Source organism: Podarcis melisellensis (assembly GCF_964234715.1).
Source record: "Podarcis melisellensis genome assembly, chromosome: 5".
NCBI lineage: Eukaryota > Metazoa > Chordata > Lepidosauria > Squamata > Lacertidae > Podarcis > Podarcis melisellensis.
The window spans coordinates 51,386,398-51,400,948 of NC_138537.1; positions in this window are offsets into that span (position 1 = coordinate 51,386,398).

The window sequence follows — 14,551 nt, forward strand, 5'->3', positions numbered from 1 at the left end:
ACAGGATTGCACTGTTAGGACTGTACTTCATATCACGACTGAGTTATGAATATTTTAGCACAGTTCATGAGCAATGACTCCGCCTTAAGGGCAGTGCTATTTTTCTTGAAACTGAGGTGCTGGAACTCACCATGAATGCCTTCCTTGCTCTCTTATAATGGCAATGGTACCCACTTGAAAGATGCTGGAATTGACTTCTGGCAAGTTCTGGCTGGGAAAAAAAGCGCTGCTTAAGGGACAGATGAAATGATAAAACCATTAGCTTGTCTTCACCAGAACAGGTGAAGAGATATCTTCCAGCCTCAATACTTTAATTAAGACCAGTTCTTCAGCTAGCATCCAGGAAAGGGTGAAACATTTAGAACTCCAACGCTTCAATGTTCACATCCTCCCAAAAGTTTCAAGAAGAAATTATGAAACAGATTTTTCTAAGCTCACCTTTAGTTGGATCTTTTTATGAATAATTAATTAGGAAAAAGGAATCTTCTCTTTACATCAGTGCTGTGTTTTTAATTACCGTATTTTTTTCGTCTATAAGACGCCCCCATGTATAAGACACCCCCTATTTTGGGGGACTCTGATTTAAGAAAATGGGGGGATATGGCCCCCGTGTATAAGACGCCCCCAAATTTTGGACATTATTTTTGGTCTTATACACGGAAAAATACGGCACAGGCTCTTCATTACAAGGACTGGTTTTATCAAACCAAAACAAAATGTCTGGCTCCTACAGCCTTTCTTTTATGCTAACTAATGGGAGGCGTAGAGAAATATTTTCTACACCTACTCACAGTAACATTGTTTTAACATGGCCATTTCTCCTAAGCCACTGCTATAAAAGCCAATGCTATATAAAAAAGTAAAGGTGAGATAAAACAAAATGATCTTGCAGCCCAAGCTACTGTGTATTCCGAAGCAGAAGGCAGCTTTGTGTTCATCAAGGTTAGTGCCTGGACTCAGAGTGGGGGTGGAATTGGGCTCTCAGCACAAGACCCCGCTAAAAGGATGTAATTTCTTCTCTCAGCTGGAAACCAAGTGTTAACTGCTTGGACCCCACCCTCCAAAAAAAGCCCTCTGCTCCGCTGCTCTCAGTGATTCTGCAAGCCTCACCCTGCAGGGAACACTACCACCCATCTGTTTCTACCCTGAGCCTGGGAAAATTTTGGTTCTTTATCCCCAATGCATGCATCCCACCACCCTTTGCTTGAGTGGCAGGCTGTGGTCTCAGACATTCTAATTGATCTTTTGGCAGCAGTATACTGTAATTTGTATGGAAATGTGCATGTGTCAGCTCAGGCTGTCCTGCAGTGGACTGTGCACAGTCGTATCGTTTAAGAAGAGCACTTCCTGATCCATAATTTTCTCTGTGTAATTTGCACCTCTGCTTTACAGGCACACGAAGAACATTTCTATATACACACACAGAGGTGATGGGCTGTCAAAACATGAAGCTTTTGAGAATATTCTATATTGACTCAAACTCGGAGCACTTAACAACCCTCCTTCAAGCAGAATAAATGAGTTGTAGGCTGTTTCCTACCTAGGCTGATGTAGTAACTGAATTTGCATATGTTGCTCTTTGTGCCTTGCACTAATCCAAAGTAAATGGCCAGAGATATGTGCATTATGTTATGTGCAAGAACATCATTTTTCAGTGGGATTTAGATAGTTGTGGGGCATTCCACTCAAGGCATAGCATTCAAAGGTCTGGATTCTGACTCACCTGCAAGCTGTAGCTCAGCCTAGACTTTAATGTCCTGAATATTGTGATACCAGTGTGTTTTTTCCCTACTTGTGATTGCCCTTTCAGCTCAATCTTTGTAGATCTAAATTCATTTAGAAAATGGCTTTTATTCCATATTTATATCTGCACCAAGTACTGAAAAATTTAACTAATAAAGGATTGCGGTTTAGAAAACAGGAAAAGGAGAAGAGAAAATAATAAAATAAAATAAAATAAAAAATGAAATGGCTTTATGATGAAAGGGACACATTTCACATAGTACAACATTGTTAATCACTTCATACTTTCCCTCTGTTAGCCTGCTGATCTTTCTTTCATTGTGTCTCCTCGGTGAAACTGCATGTTCATTTCTCCACTTCTGCATTTTCTTTTGCACGTAGGTGGGTCAGCCTTATGAGCCTATCACATATTGATGGAGGAGGGAACTGAATTGTTCTTAGCCATTTAAAACTGCATAACTATTTAAGAGGGAGGGAGGGAGTAATAGTGTGAGAAAGTGTGCCACACTGAGGATGAAGGGACGGGGTGGATATGCCACAAATACAATCCTCTAGAGCAGTGATTTGAGCCTGTGGCCCCCCAGCCATTATTTGACTCCAGCTCCCATGAGTTCCAGTCAGCTTGGACAATGGTAAGAGATGATGGGAACAGTAGTGCAGCAACTTCTGGAAGGCTACAGGTTCTCTGCCTCTGCTCAAGGGCCTTGAATGTGGCACATGTGGTATACAGTATATCTATATTTTAAAGTGTGGGATGATTTTTTTTTAATGCTTTTGTGGCATCTAATTGAAGAGGCACCACCACCACAGATGCTTTCATCCAGTACAGGCCTACCATCCAAGGCCTGTGAGAGGGAAGGGCGCATTGTCCATGACCAAGATGGGTGGTAGCATGTGTGTAGCCAGTATTTTTGTTAGTGGGGGGGGGAGGACTTGGTTGGGGGAGCAGAAGCAACGTGATTGGTCAGTTAGTTAAGTATTTCTATTGCTTTACTTGATCGGGGGGGGGGGCAGCTGCCCCCCTGGCTACGCCCATGGGTGGTAGATCATGGAAAATACATTGGAGTGGTTTCAGCCAGAAGCTATAAGTGGCAACAAATGTGGTTATGTTTCCTAGCTATCTCTGGCCCCCCAAAGGGAAGTCTGCTGTGTATACAAAGCTAAAGCACTCCTGATTGAATTGTAAATGGCAGTTGCCTCGGAAATCTGATTTTAGGCTACCATTTTCAAGAGCAGTGAAGCAAAATTTAAACTCCATCCACCTGCCGTTTAGATTTGTTATTCCTATTTTACGGGGTATTCTACAAGTACTGTGCTTTTTTCTTTACTTTTCTTTTCTTTTCTTATGACTGTAATGGCTTAAACTCTGGTGCATTTAGGTCTCACAGATGATTGACAGGGATTTGTTAAGGATCTTGACGTAAGAGGTAAACAATGAGAAAAGCCCATTGCCCACCTAGTTTTGCTGAAAGCTATTTAATGTGTGTTCCTATGCAACAAAAATTAAGTGTCTGTGTAGGTGTTCCTTGTTTTTACAAGCTCTACTCTTCAGTTGTTATAAGATAATAAAAAAAAAACCACCACAATTTTCACCCTCAGTAAATGCTTCCTTTTGGAGAGAGAAAAAACGCACTGGAAAAGCATAATTCATCTGCCCACTTACAGCCTCTATTTTCTTCCTGGCAGTGAAGCATCTTTGACTGTGATTGTTGTTTTCCCTTTAAAGAAGCCAATGTTGAACAAGTGACAGATAAGACAATTTCCTACCTTCCCGTGACCATACAGATCAATTGTTCATTTAAACTGAAGCTGGATTTTGTAGAAAGAGGGGAGGGGGAGACCCTACAAAGCAGCCAATGCATTGCAGTGAGGATTCTGCTTGGCAAATTATCCTTCTAAACCCGGAACATTTAATGGGTGCTCTCATTAAACCAGCAGGGAGTTTAAAGGCAGCTTTAGTTCTCACATACATACTGTATGTGGTGGTTGTGAGGTTGTTTTTTTAAAAGCATTCAGTGATTTCCCCCCTTGCGCTGAATCATTTTATTTTCTCTGCAATCTTTCGAAACTGTTTGGAAATATTGTGCATCTTTAGCTGGGAATAATAGAATAGAAAAGAAATGCATTCCTGCAGAATGCTGTAAATCTTTCTGAGGATAAAAATCTATGGAGATGGGGGAGGTGAACATGGTCTAGTTAATGCTGTGCTGTGACCCAACGTATTTCCACTCTTCTTACACTTGTTCGTATGTTTTTGTAAGTGAACACCGTGTGTATACAACAAATACAGGTATGCTGAATTCTCATAGGATCATCTTGCAAAATGTACATGTCAGGTAAAAAATGTTTCATTGAAATCTGTCCTGGCCCCCGTCCCAAAATGAGCTAGCAGAGGCTCTTACTTGTAAGTAAGAAAGAGATCCTTCTTCAGATAGGTAACAGTATGGGCCCAGCAGAAAACACAGGGCTCAGGAGCTTTAGTTCAAGAGTTCAAGAGCAGGGCAAGAAGTTCAGAACCAGATGGAAGCAATGAAGATATCCCAACAGGTTTCCATGCCCACTCACCAAACTGTTAAAGGCGAGAAGTGACCTGCTGACTCATGAGGTTTGTGGGAATGTCAGGATTGCTGATACATGCTCAGTCAGGATGGGTGGGTCATTGCTCACCTGTGAAGGCATTGCTTGATTCAAGGCAACAAGATTGCACCCTCCTGTTCAGGCTCCTGTTCAGTCACTACTGCCTCCTGCTCCCACCTCCATGGCCCTCCACTGAGGCTCTCTGCTCTGCAAGAAGGGAGGGAGGGAGGCAGCACCCCTGCTCCCCCTTCCAAAGCTGCTGATGTCAGGTTGGAAAATGGTGATCCCTGTTCCTTCCCATAATTCTCCCTCCCCCCTCCAGTGTCGGAACCTGGCTCATGACAAAATTAACCATTTGAACATTATAGTTATATTGAGCCATCTGTTACACTTGATTAGACTCTGCTATTCTTCAGCATAGCTGCTCTGAGCCTCAGTGAGAATCTTCCACACCGAATATGCCAACTAGTGAGCATGGCTGGGGCAGGCTTTGCAGCCAAGGAAACTCTGAACACTCCACGGACTTTTGCTGCTCAGATGGCATTGCTGGATGGGGGCCTAAAAGTTGGTGTGGCAATCAGTACTGTCACTCTGTCCAGGTGCTTGTGAAATGCAAAGTTATAGGACAAACCGGACCTTTATTTTTGGATGCAGTTTCCTTTTGAACGATGGAGGGCTGGTCTGGTAGAGGGTATTTGATAAGTGCAGGCATGACTAACAATATTAGCTTTGGTTTCTAATGTGGCTTAAACACAGCTCATGGGGTGGCTGGGCTCTGCCACCTTCCATGTTCATTCATCTCATCTGGCTCCAGATTCACAATGTGAAGTGGGTGGCTCTGCATTGTTTCTGCCCCAACGCCTCTGGGTTTATTAGCAAAGGAAGAGGATTGCTGCTAATGACCTCCCCGGGGGGGGGGAGGGAAACTCCTGATTTAGCGAAGGCCATTCTTGACCTTGACACAAGATGGGACAGGCAAGGGGAAGGACTCAAAATAGAGCAAATAAAAGAAAGGGAGATCAAACAAGAGCTTGAGGCTGGCCACATCCCCTCACCCCCCATTCAGCTAACACCTGGCTCAGTTAGAAAACATGACCGGTCCAACCTTCCCCTTGCAGCCAATTGAAGCTGTCATCTCCCAGCTTGTCACCCGCTGTATCTGGAGGCCCCCAGGCTACCCCAAGAGCTCTAATTAGGCCGAAATAGTCCTTCTGCAACTGACCTGCTAAGACCTTTGGCAAAGCATTTAACATCATTAGTTAACATTTTTTCTTTTTCTTTTTTCTTTTTTTAAAAGTGTGAATGTAAATGAACAGCCAGAGTATTTCAATAGGGAATGTCAGTGGCATCGCCCCCACACCACCTCACACAGGCATAATTTTTTCATGAATAGTTTGCTTGTACTCACAAAAGTTGGGGGAGCAGGGACAGCGGGATGTGTGTGCAGCAGAGAGGGATCCACCAGCCGATCCAGACACATGCAGAGCAAAAGCAAGGCCAGACATGATAACCTTCCTGCCCTTTGGAGATGAAAGGAGAGGGGTGGGAATCAACAGTAACTTAAAAGATAGCACCACTCCTTCTGCGAAGTCAAAACCAGTGTTTTCCCAAGAGTTAAGTCTGTTCATCACACACGGAATTACATGTGGAGGGACAGGGAGGGAGAATAGGAGTTAGTGCAGTTTTTACGTCAGTATCTGCTGTAGCATGTGTAAATACTTGAAGGATGACCATGAAGTAAACATATTGAACTCTGCACCTGTGTAAACATGTTATACATATGCAGTGCTTTTTTTTCTAAAAAAAATGTTTTGTGCTACTCTCATTTTAACTCAAGAAAATCACCATTTTATAGTTCAAATCAGGGAAAATAAATACAGTAAATGGACAAAAGTACAAAGATTCACAATTTTTTTAGGGGTATGTGTACCCCTGCGTACCCCCAGAAGAAAGCACTGCACATGTGCCTCCAAAATAGATGGCCAAGGCAGCACTTGAACTACTGTTTATGTAGTTCATGCACAGGTTCATGTCAGTATCTGTTTCTTAACTTGTATCATTTGGGTCCAAAGGGGAGATTCTTATAATTCTACTTTTCCCCTGCAGGTATTTTGATGAGTCATGCAGAAGACATGTCAGGATGTGTACATATTTGCAGTGTGGAAATGTGTAGAAATGAGCCTGCAAGGTACAACCAGAAAATTATCCTGCACCATTTTTAGTCCTTACACATCTAACAACTACGCTCATGCTTGCTATGCCTATGATATATCCCAGTAACAGCTGGCACAGTCTGCATTCTGCTAGTCATGATGGCTATATTCTGTCTTCATTTTTGGAGGTAGTAACCTCTGAATATCAGCTGCTGGGAAGCACATGCAGGGAGATTACCACATGTACTCTGGTCCCACTTGCAGGTTTTCCATGGGCACCTAGTTGGTCACTGTGAGAACAGGATGATAGACTGGATAGGCCTTTGGCTCTTGATCATCCCTATTCACTTCCCTTCAAAAAAGTGAGCACCCAATATATTCATTTTCTCTCCAGATCCCTTTGGACAGATTTTCAAGGGAACATTAAGAGTGCCATTCATTCATTCAAACTGGCATTTAATCTTCAATTAAAAATCCCTGGTGCAACTACCAAAAAAACCCCAGTGCAACTAACATATGGGAAACAGTTGTATTAAAAAGAAATTTCCAAACAATACTCTCAAACAAAACATCACCATCATAACTAACTGAACAATGAAACCTAACAAACCTGGTCTATCACCCAGAAATTGAAGTGTCTCAGAAAGTGTTTTGGGAAACAACAGCAGTTCCATAAGTGTCCAACAGAGACGGACCAGAACATCTCCCACAGCCTTTGGACCACTTATGAGAAGGTCCCTCCATGACAATGGGCTATAGCCTTCCAGGATGGAAGAAGTGGGGCTGTGGGGGGCTAGAATCCTCTGTGTGATTGGAGGTGTGACACTGAACATTCCCGGGGATGATCTGGCAAAAACGACTGTCATTGCAGGCAATGCTAATTTGTAAAGAAGGGGAAGAGGTGCAACTTGTTTTCTAGGAACCAAAAGACAACTGAAGTGTCTTCCTCGCTGTGCCTTGGGAGCAGAGCTGAGGTAATGGAGGGTGAGAGAGCCCCCAACTAGCCTAAGGGGGAACTGTGTCCTCTCCTCATGCAAATTCAGAATGTAGTGTTGATTGTGTCCCCATCCCATGGGATTATCAGTAATGTGCCACACAAAATTGTAACCTAATGGGGCAATGATCTAAAAATAGGGTTACTGGCTGATTGAAGAAATTTTAGTTGATTAATCATAGAATCGTAGAGTTTGAAGGGACCCTAAGTGTCATCTAGTCCAACCCCCTGCAATGCAGAAGTCTTCAGCTAAAGCATCCATGACAGATGGCCGTCCAACCTCTGCTTAAAACCCCCCAAAGGAGGAGAGTCCACAACCTATTAGTTGATTAATTCATTAGCCAATTGATCAAATCTGCATAAGTTTGCATAATAAGACTATAAATTCAACACTTCTAAAGAAAAATGTGGTTTCTTTGTTTTCAAATGATGTTGTGTTACAGCAAACTTTGTCATATAAGAGCCATGTCTTCATCAGTTCAGGGGAGGAGCTGCTTTTAATACAGTTGGTAAGTACTTGTCCTAAAAATAATAATATCCACCACTTAGGAAATTGGGTGTTTTTTGTTTTTCAAATTTTTTTATTGGGTTTTCACAAAATTAAGAAACACACAAACAAATAAACAAACAAACAAACATAAATCATATCCTTATTAAAACTAATCTTCTTAACATTGTTAACTGACTTCCTCGTGTCCCCCTAGTTTCGTTTCAATGCAAATCATTGTAACGGTTTTCCAAATCAAAGTTCTTAAAATCTTAACTTAATCCCTTAACATCAGTCAATCTTCCCATTTCAGCATTAAACATAATAATTCCTCACATTGCTTATTTAAATCCTAGGCCTAGTTGGTAATTGCAAGCTTTTTTCAATTATTTTAACTTTATGTATTTAGATAAATAGTCATTAAATTTCTTCCATTCTTCCTGCTACTCCTCCTCATTTTGATCGCAGACTCTTCCGGTCAAGGCGGCTAGCTCCAAAAAGTCCATCATCTTCATCTGCCATTCTTTTACAGAAATTGGATGTTTTTTGATATAATTGATGAACTTGCTAAATATTTCAGTCCTAAGGAAAATACTTTTAAAAATGTCTTGGCATGTCACTTACACCAGAATCTTCATTTTTCCAGCCATTAACCAAAGTATTCAGTAGCACGTGCATATATAGATGGGTCTTAAAAAGATAATGCCTGCAAATCCCTGCTTTCAAGATAATCCAAAGGACCCTTGTTGTGTCTGTGCTTTGCAAACTGGGTAAATAAAAGGGATGCCTTATTTTGACTCTGCATGCAAATGACAGGCTGACAGAGATAACATTCCCATTGGCCTTCCCAGGGCGGAATTGTCAACAGAAATTCTGCAAGATACACTTAAGGGTGATGATTGGGGGGTGGGGTAACCATGGAGAATATAAGAAGCCCATCATAAAGGAGCATTTAGTGCTTTAAAGCTAAATACCTCAAGCATTTAAAGCAAAGAAGAAAAAACAGTGAAGGGAAGCCAGTAACCTTAAGCACAGAGTACTTGGGAAGTCAATGGTGCTCAGGTGCCTAACCCCTTTCCCATCACAGACCCGTCCCAACCCAGCCATTTAGGGGGCAGCGCTCCAGCTGGGAAGCTCATTGAAAAGCTCTGGCTCCCTGCCTTGCTTTAGCACATTTGCGCAAGAGCCTCCCACTGTGGCCACAATGGGCTCTGGGAGAGATGAATCAAACCTGTCAACAGCTGCAGGAGGTAAGCCTGCAGCATTGTCTTAAAGGGCCAGCCTTGTTAAACGCAACCCTAAGCACTGTGGCTCAGGCACCTGCTAACAAGATGAGGCTCCCTCATCTTCCCCACATGGTGGGCATATCTTGTCTTAGTGTAATGATTTAGCCTGATCGGCTTTCCTTCCTTTCACTGCTGCAGATAAAGGAGAAGGGAGACAGGGCTGCTCCAATGACCAGATAAAGCAATTCCCTGGGAAACATGGCTTTGCAACAACTGTTCCTGGAAATGTCGCAGTGATTGGGAAGCTCTTAGGGCAGTTCAAGAGCAAGGTTGCTAAAAAAAGATGTTTCTGCATATGGATGATATGTCTCCTTTGTGCATTTGCCGGGAATAACAGTGAAGTTGTTTTCAGCTTTCCCTGAGCATTCCCTCCGCAAATCAGGAATTTCCATAGGATATAAAGACAAGAATTTTAAGGAAAGAATTTAAGGAAGAGGAAATCATCATGGCTGCAATCTTGTGCATATTTACTGGGGAGTAAGTCTCATTGCACTCAGTGGGACTTTGGAGTATACACACGTAGGATTGAAGTTACATTGCCAGATTCAGGAATGGAAGCAACCGGTGTAGTGGAACAGGAACTAGGAACCAGGAGACCAGGGTTCAAATCCCCATTCAGATATGAAGCTTGTTGGGTGGCCTTGGGCCAGTCATTCACTCTCAGCCTAACCTACCTTACAGGGTTGTTGTGGGGATTAATGAGGAGGGGGAGAAGAAGCATGTATGCTGCCTTGAGCTCCTTGGAGAAAAAGTGAGATACAAATGCAATATATATATATAAATAAACAAAGCATCCTAACCAGGATTGTATGATTTAGGCTGCAATCCTAGCCACTGAATTAGCTATTCCCTTCAATTTCAAGATTTAACATGCATACACAGTCAAGGAGATTTTTGGTATTGGTGCCCGCTTATAGAACTCTGTCCTAGGGATGGTTCAGTTCACATTTAAAGGCAAAGCTCCCTGATTTGCACATTCCAAAACATTAAGCGAACCGAAACACAGCTGTCCTTCAAAATGAGCACTTCTCTGAAAAGTGCAGTGCTGCAGCATTGTGGGAAATGAAAATAGCCACTCCCAGCCATCCTGGGCGCCCTTCTGCCAGTGTCAGGTAAAAATGAAGTGACCTTTAATGGTAGGTTAAGAGGCCACGCCAGTGGGTAACCTGGACAAGGACATCACTCTCTTAAGCAAGACAGAACAGCAACAGGAAACTCTTGATCTCACTCAGATACACCTACGCACAGCACCACCTAGTGACTAAGCTGTATGATGGCATTATCCACATAGTGCTCATTAGTGTGAGCAGAGGCATAAGAGGGCACTTTGCTCAGGGTCACCTTAAAGCTTGAGCCAGCCCTGGGATACAACAGAGAAAAACTTGGAAAAGAGCAAACATAAATTTCAGATACTGCTTGCTGCTCTGCACTATCAAGATCCTATGAAGTCCTCCCTGCCTGTCACTTGGTGGCAGCACTGACACACAAGACGCCAAAATCCCACAGCAAACCTCCAGCTTTACAGAGATTTGCTCAGTAGCTATAGGCAACCACAATTTCCTGAGGAATATTATGTGAGCCAACAAGTTATTCAAATCAAATTTCATCTTGTTAATAGCTAATTATTACACCACAGGTGTGAAAAAGAACAGAATTGGCGAGAGCTACCATTTCATGCCTAACCTTTCTTCGGACTGAAGAGATTTTGCAAAAAAAACAACAACCCAAAAACTGAAACAAAACACCAATTTAGCTGTTGCAATTTTAAACAGGATTCCCAGCTCAATATTTGTTTATTTAAAAAGGAAAAACATTATATAATAGCAGTAACATTTACTCTACAAAGAGGGGTTGTTCTTTTAACAGAGGGGAAATGCTAGAATATCTGCAGAAATGTCTGAGCATTCAGAATATTGGTTGATTCCCTGCTGGGATTTTTAATATTTCATATATTTAGCTCTGACTTCTTACTTTTGACAGCTGGGTTCGGAGGGCACAAGAGCTTTGCAACAGAGGAAACATGAATGGCATTGGGATTAGCTTGATTTTTGTGTGTGCAGCTGGCTTGCTAATGGGTTTAGATCACGGGTGGAGAATCAGCGGCCCAGAAGTCCTATGCAGACCAATCCCATCCAGACGTCCAGACACCCACTCTTTCCCCCTGAGAATAGCTTCCTTTTCTGCACTGTGTTTCAAAGATGGTTAGAGATGCGGCTGCCAATGTCCCCTAAAAAGGAGAAGGGGTTCAAGGAAGAAATAGAGTGGTGGGAGGGGGAAAATCAGAAACGGGCAGAACCAAAACATAAGGAAAATTGTGGCAGGGGGAGGGGAACTCACTGCAAGCGATCTGTTCCAATCTGTGTTAATGAAGGGGGCAAAAAAGGGGAGAGCTAAAATGTTTAAAGAGGTGTGGAGTCGGGAAGAGAAAGGGGGAGGGAGAGAGAGAGATGCCAGCACTATGAAATCGCATAATGCAGAAAATTATACTCATCTTTGGCTCTGTCTGTGTCTTTTTGCTCTGCCCACCACAGAGATACAACCCCAAACAATTCCTCCTGAGGGAATGTAGATTGCAACTGGGAGCGAGGAGTCTCCTTCACCACAGTTTGCATTATGAACTCCAGTTTGTGCGTGTGGATTTTGGTTTTATGGTTTTTACTTTTGGATATCTTGGGATTATTTATTTTTTTAAAATTCAGTGTATAAATAATAGTAAGTCTTCCTTCCTGCTCTTGAAGTCTTCACCTCAGAGATGCATGGCCTGCTCTAGAAAAGAAAAGTTGCATAAACATCCTCATTGCAATGTTCGTGTTGCCTCCATGGAATTGGCTAAGCCAATTATTTCATGTACGGCAGTGTACTTGCTTGTCCCCACTTCATGTTATCTGTGATGTAGGTTAGGCCGAGAGAAAGTGGCCTTAGGTAAGCAGTTTGGTTGACTGAGAATTTTGAATTTGTGTTTCCTTGATCCTTTCCTTTAAAAAGCTCAAAGTGGCTAATAATACATTAAAACAAAAACAAAAGCACTAAAAAGCAGCAGAATGCAAAAAGATACAAAGCCATTGTTACAACAAAGAGACTCCCCCCCCCCCCGCAATAAAGACACTTCACTGCTGTTCACCTCTTGACTAAGATACAAAACCTCTCTGACTAAGATACAAAACCTCTCTGACCACTTGGAGCAACTCTGTTGGACAACTCAGAGCAGGTACAATGGTGGTAGAAAATAAAACATCATCACTGTTACCACAGAACAATGTTTTAAGATGTTCAGCAGCCTGTGTTTGATTGAATTCGTCACTAGACTTTCTGCCACAGTCTAGTTGTCACCCTTGCCAAATTGTTGCTGCCACACCCTTGGACCACCAAGGAGCTAGCATAGCATGAACAGGAAAAGGATGTTCAGGAGTGATCCTATTAACTGCCTGAGTTGTTTCCTTATTCCAGAGGTCAACCAGGGCTTCAACAGGGTTGTAAATTGAGTGACAGAAAAAAACCCCAAGATTCATCATGAAACCATCTGGATTCATCAATCTTCTGGAATGGACCATCTTAATGGGACCACTATCTCAGCAGACACTGGTAATTTCAAACCAAATCAGGTAAGAATCTGACATGAGGAAAGAACTATACTAAAGGCTATATCCAATGAAGTTGCCCTGTTAGTTTAAGGACTTAAGTGGGTCTACTCTGAGTATGACTAACAATGGATAGCATCTCCTGATAGTTGCTCATTTTCCATCATTCTTTGTTGTCTGTCAATTTTGGCATATGCCAAGAGGGGGAATAAAGGGCAAAGACAAGTTAAATTCCTTTGATATTTAGTGTTGGGAGTTTTTTGTTTGTTTTTTAGTTTTTTTTTACTATCGCAATATATTCACTTGTCATGTTCTTTTCTTCCCTTCTTGTATGTAACCATTTCCTAGAATTGCATAAAATGTTACTTAAACTTTTCACATGAACTCTCTGTGTATTGGGAGTTCAAGCAAAGGCCAGTTTGTTCCAAAAATAGACAGCAGTGGCAGCTTATTGACACCAGCTCCTTCTCTTCAGATGTGTTAGGATTGGGGGTTGTTTTTGTTATTTTTACCTTTCATGTAAAATGTCTCTCCAGAGCCCTAGTCGTTTCCACTCCTATCACACTGCTAAAATTGAAGTAGATACCTATTTTTTTGTCCCATGTTACCTAATGACCTGCAATAGTGAAGTTATTGTTTCTTTGCCAAATTTCCTCTATATAAAGTATACAATTATTACACAATATAATAAATCAGCAGTGCATCTGTTTTTTCCCCAGTGTGGAATTTTCAACTACAGAAGAAACAAGGTGCTTTTTTAAGTGGATTACCTCTTCAGTTAGTGATAGTTGCAACACCAAAACTACTAATGGACAACAAATTCAAAACAAATTTGATTGCAGCTATAGAGAGTGAAGCTAGATACTAATACAATTGTTATAGTCACTATAAATATTGAATTAAACAACACGTCATAGTTGTAGTCATCGAAGAACACAATATCTATCTCAGCTTTTATATATATATAAAAATACAGTCTTTGTTGTTTAGTCGTGTCCGACTCTTCGTGACCCCATGGACCAGAGCACGCCAGGCACCCCTGTCTTCCACTGCCTCCCGCAGCTTGGTCAGACTCATGTTTGTCGCTTCAAGAACACTGTCCAACCATCTCATCCTCTGTCGTCCCCTTCTTGTGCCCTCCATCTTTCCCAACCTCAGGGTCTTTTCCAGGGAGTCTTCTCTTCTCATGAGGTGGCCAAAGTATTGGAGCCTCAGCTTCACGATCTGTCCTTCCAGTGAGCACCCAGGGCTAATTTCCTTAAGAATGGATGCGTTTGATCTTCTTGCAGTCCATGGGACTCCCAAGAGTCTCCTCCAGCACCATAATTCAAAAGCATCAATTTTTCAGCGATCAGCCTTCTTTATGGTCCAGCTGTCACTTCCATACATTACTACTGGGAAAACCATGGCTTTAACTATATGGACCTTTGTTGGCAAGGTCAAATCTCTGCTTTTTAAGATGCTGTCTAAGTTTGTCTTTCTCCCAAGGAGCAGGTGTCTTTTAATTTCGTGACTGCTGTCACCAACTCCATGGACAAAGGCAACAGGCAATACAGTCTTTATTTTCCTTAAAAGTTAAAGAAAATAAGGGAATATTATACCCCAGGTGGGCGGGGTATAAATAAATTACTATTATTACCATATTATTATTATTATTTAACTGTCATATTTTAAAATATTTACTGTGAGGATGCCAATACAGATAACTTCCCAGTAAACCTCTCTATTTGTTT